Genomic DNA, 6,013 nt, shown 5'->3' with positions numbered 1-6,013 from the left:
CACATCAGAAACACCATACATAAAGAAAACAAACACGCACACCATACACATGCAGTATGGGGTAAGTATCCATAAGAAAGCACGTGTGATAATAAACCATGTAACTAATCATCATTGATAATTGAAAACATTGAATAATCATCATACATGCATGAAATATAGAGTACCAAGTCATCTCATCATATAATAAATTGAGTGTAAAACAACATCTAATAATCTGAAAGTAATGCTACTAAACATCAAGTATAAAACTGGCCTAAAAGAGTTTGGCAATGAAGACTAAAATGCGACTTAGGGGCAGGCACTACATCTACGAGCAACTAGAAATCATCCCAAAAAAATTGTTCGAAGACTCAAAATGGTTAAGTCAAATATGTCATAACATGACATCAACAAGAACAAGAACACTGGAAAGCAATACCAATCAATAGACCAACACACATCATAGAGCATATCAGACACATTACCATGGTTGAGTATAAAAGATCGAAATCAAACATCATAATATCACAATCACATAACCCCCAAGCCTCTAGTAATATCCTAAGACTGGTCAAAGCTAGGTCACACCCCAAAACCCCAAAGCATAGACAACACATAAAAAATAGAATAGTCTCATAGTTTGGTTTGATTTGAAAACACGTAGTTGAGTTAAATGTGAGTTTTCAATTTTTGTTTCAATATATGTTTCAAGTATATAAGATTCTCAGTTTACCCCACAAAATTAACCCATTCATTTATTCAATTAAAATATAGAATTACCCCATTATATTTTAAGTCAATTACCTAAAATATTCTAAGGTTAATCATTTATTTAAATTATTAAAATAATAATCATTAATTTTCAATAAAATAGTCTATGATTTTATTAAAATCAGTATTATAATAATTAAATAAATTTATAACTTAATTGCACAACTTCCATTATTAATTAATCCTAACTGAATTACATTAAATTAAATTAATTAATAATTACATAAAATATTCATATATTTTCACAATTCACGATTCTAAAATCATTTTAATAATAACTTAATTAAAAATAATAATTAAATGTTATTAGATCACTTAATCATTATTAATAATTGTTTATTTAAAAATAATTTATATTAAATTATCACTAAACAATTACTAATTTATTAATAATTATTATTAATAATATAATACTATTACTTTCATTTAATATACTAAATTTATTAATATTTAATATATTAAATAACATATAACAAAATTAATATTAATTAATTATTAATAAAAACATATTATAAAGATAATTTTTTTTTTTTAAAAACAATATAATACCGTAGGCTGCGGAAAGGCAGCCGCGGTCTGCAACAAGGCAGTCGCGGACTACCCTTGGCAGCCACGATCTGCTTAGCAGACGCGTTCTGCCAAGCCACAAGTGAAAGGAAAGCGGGGTGGGGGGGGTGGCCCTCGCCTCCCACTTAATATATATTATTTTTATTTGTAAACAATAATACCCCCTCCAAAACGATTTTAAATATATATTTTTTTACTTTTAAAATAAATCCCCTCCCTAACACACACACACACACACACACACACACACACACACACACACACACACACACACACACACACACACACACACACACACACACACACACACACACACACACACACATTTTTAATTATTTATTTATAAAAGTTCCAATGGTATTCTAATAGAAGAAAAACGATCAACTTGTCAAATTTATTTGCTAAAATTTTGATTTCATTACAACCCTTCCCTGTTTAATATTCAAATTTTAAAACTACTGAAGGAGTATTGTACTGATACTTTCAATCTTCCCATTTACAGATGAAATAAACATGCATAACAAAATTTTCAAAACTACCAGACTGAAAGATTTGTTTGCAATGAAATACAAACAATTAATTCACAGTCACGAATAAATAATGTAATCAACTATGCAATTCAAGACAAAAATATACTTGGATTCTGATACTAAAATCGCAAACACCCAGAAGATTTGTGAGAGAAATTTATTCTCTCAAAACCTTCTCTCTTTCGAAAATTCTCCTTCCAAAATTCGTAGTTTCTTCCCAAAATTTCGGTCCTTTGAAAATGAACCCTCAATTGGTAATAAGGAGTTCTTTCCTAAAATCGGGGCACTAATTGTGCATTCACCCAAGGACTCCTTGCTCACTAGACTTTAACTCTTTATTAACTTTTCTTTATCTTTTCCATGCACATTAATTGAATTATAAAATAATTTTTTAAAATTTCACTTTACTTCTTTTTTTTAATTAATTTATTAAATTTTATCTCATGCACACTTCATGCAATCTTAAAACTTTTAATAAATTAATATCTTTTTCACTTTTTAATTAATTTGATATACTTTAATCTCATGCATACTTTATGCAATTTTAAAACCCTTAATAAATTAATATCCTTTCATGCTTTAAATTATTTCCAAAATGTTGATTAATAAAATATTTATTAACTTAAATAATAATAATATTTAGCATTTATTTAAAAATAAACTCGAAATATATTATTATTAAATTAAATAAATATTATCACATTCTAAAGTTAAACTCATAACTTTTATCTTTTAAATTTAATTCTTTTTATTTAATTAATTCTCCAAATTAATTAAATATTAAGATACCATAATAATTTTTCATTAAATTAAATCATTAACTTAATTATTTAATTTGACTTAATTAATAGAAAAATCACCAAAGACTTATAAAACAAAATACGAAAACCCATTATAGAAAGCCACATACAAAATCAAACTAAAGGGTTATAATCACGAATTAATGTCATCTGACGCATTTGGAAGGTAAACAACTCATATACCTATCCTAATTTTCTAGGACAAATGGCTTAAAGGTTTAGGATTTGGACTTAAGAATTTATCTCCCCTCTCTTACCATTGAGATAATGCGATAGGGTATGCTCATCTTGGCAATTTAGGGAAGTCAATACCCGGTACCTGCAATCTGCATAAAATCCATGCATGTACAAACACATATATACTAAGCTAAACATGCAATGGTAGGAAGTGGTGCATCATGTAGATCCTGACTAGCAGGTGACTATGACTCCCTTCCTTAACCACATCAGAAATGCCATACATAAAGAAAACATACACACATACCATACACATGCAGTATGGGGTAAGTATCCATAAAAAAACACATATGATAATCCAACTAACTAATCATCATCAATAATTGAAAAACACTGTAATAATCATCATACATACACAAAGTATAGAGTGCCAAGTAATCTCATCATATATCAACTAAATCTGAAATAATATATGATAATCTCTAAACAATGCTACTAATCATCAAACATAAAACTGGCCTAAAAGAGTTTGGCAATGATAGCAAAAATGCGAACTATGGGCAGACACTACATTATATTTAAACATAAATTTTGATGTGATTAATACTCTGCTATCTCTACATTGAAAAATATTTGGTTGGCGGAAATGTAACATGCATGCCACACATAGCCACCATGATACAACTAAGTTAACATGCAAGATGCCATCTGAAACCTCTCACTAATGGCACGTCCATTTTTTTTTTCTCAATTTTTTTTAATAGAAAATGGAAGAGACTATGGGAAAACTACTAATAGCCAATAGAAAAAAAGGAATTTATAATTCTGACATGTGTTTTTTTGGGATTTTCTTGAATACTATAGTTTTTGGTATGAATTTCCCATCTTGTACAAATTTCAAGGAAGAAACTAGTACTGAAAAAGCAGTTGAAAGCTATAGTCTCCACTTTAATGGTGGGAACTAACAAGGCCTCTTGGAGAGCTTAGCATGGTCTTGTGCAAGGGCATGCACATTTGGCTTTGTTGACATCATTGAGCCCTAGAAATTGGATTTCAAACCGTAAAAATACATCTCTAAAGCCCTAAGTAATTACATCAATTGATTTGAAAAATAGTAAAAATTATATATTAATATTTAAAGTAATGTAAATAATCAATGTAATAAATTTTCACTAGAAGTTTTTCATTTTCCAAGAAGTTTAAGTCATTTTATTTTTCTAATATAGTAGTTGCTTTCAATATTTAATTTCTTAAACATGCGCATTCTTTAAATAATTTGAAAAAATTCTTAAATATTCATTTTTTACTTTTTTATATAATTTTCTTCTTTTTAATATTTTTTTTAAGTATTCAACAAAATAAATTTTGTAAGTGAGAATATAATAATTTATTACTTAAGTTTAATTTTTAAATTAGGTTTATTATAAAATATTTAAAAATTTATAACCATTTTATTTTTTAACCGTAAGTACTAAAACTTACTTCATATTGACAAATTACATAGATAGTAGACTATAAATGTAAAAAGATTGTGTTAAAATAATGCTACAATGTTTAAAATTGCTATTTTTATAAATTTAAATTAATTTAATAGTAAAAAATATTTTAAGTAAAGCATACATTTTTTAATGATGGAGAATATTAGTTAATGTCATGATTGTTTGAAATTTTATTTTAACTAAAACATATGAAAATATTAAATAATGTGATGAATGCTTGAAGTAAAGCATATGATAGAAAATATTAATTAATGCAATAATTGATTGAAGAAAAAAAAATATTACTTTGAGTTTTGTGTATGAGTACATTCCAATATGTTCTTATGAATATCATGATCCAAATAAATTTTAATTGAGAATAATATAGAAAACAAATAAACAAAAAAAATGTGGTGGGGGCACCATTGTACATCATTTTCAGCCATGTCAAATTTGCCTGCAATTTGCATTTCAATGTGTTGGTAGGGAGATAATTGTTCTAGATTTGTTGGTTATTGTCATTGTGTTACTGCTATATGCATTTGATTGTTGTCATTAGTGCAAATATAGAGAGTTCAGTGAACCCTGACACTAAACAAATATGGGTAATCAAGATGAACTTTAAGTAATCAAGCATAATGAGTATCGAGTGTAGTAGTAATCGAGCAATACATGGATACCGAGTACAATTATGATTGAGCATGTGTATTACTGACGGATAACATATTACCAAGAAAAGAAGATGTGATAGTTACATGCAATGCACAAAATTTTATTTAAAAAATCCTACCAAGCTAAGAAATGGATTACGAAGATCGAGGCAAAGGTCATACAAGAGTTATTGAGATTGATGTGTGATTTTATGGATCCTAATGCAAGAGTGCAAGCCATTGAGATTGATGTGTGATTTTATGGATCCTAATGCAAGAATGCAAGCCAATGAAATAAATGAATAATGTTCTCAATGATTAGGATGAATAGGAATGATTGATTTATTTGATCATACATTCCATAAGTTTCCAAATAGGTCACGTATGATGGAATCCACAAAATTCCTATATAAAGAGGGATCGAGAAAAAACTAAAAATTCGGAAAGATGATAATTTGATTATCAGGCTATGTTATATCATAACAGAGCTACTAAGTAGTGAATAAGGGAAGATTGGGTGAAATCTATCATAGGAAGGTGATTTACAGAGCAACGCAAATTGGATTTGAATTAGGAAAGGTAAGTTGCATATTGTCATATCACTTTACTATTACTTTCTTACCATTATAACAAAAAATCTCTTAATAGAGTGGACCTAACAATCTTATTGTAAAATCTCCTAACTGAGTGCACACTTGAAGAGTGTTGCTAAAATTGTTTCACAAGGTAGACTTCAACGGGTCTTTGTGTTACTCCTAACATGGTAAGCACCATAGTTGATATCATTGTATATTCTAACTGAGAAACCTTTATGTTGTAGTAGTGAAGATTTGTGGGTGTTATCCCCACTACAGTTTTTTGTCTAACCAAGGGTTTTTGCATGACCAAATCTATGTGTTGTGTGTTTGTGAATGCATGTGATGTCATTATTGTTATTGTTATTTGATTTGGTTATTTTCATTTCAAGTACTTAGTTATTTTGAATATACATTCAAATGAAAAGCATGTAATAATGTTCAAAGACTAAAAATGTTTTGAGGAAAAGTTTTGAAGGTACT

The sequence above is a fragment of the Cupressus sempervirens genome, chromosome 2 (genome assembly GCF_028749045.1).
Source record: "Cupressus sempervirens isolate cs-2001-9-10 chromosome 2, ASM2874904v1, whole genome shotgun sequence".
NCBI lineage: Eukaryota > Viridiplantae > Streptophyta > Pinopsida > Cupressales > Cupressaceae > Cupressus > Cupressus sempervirens.
Note: the sequence above shows the minus strand (reverse complement) of the source record.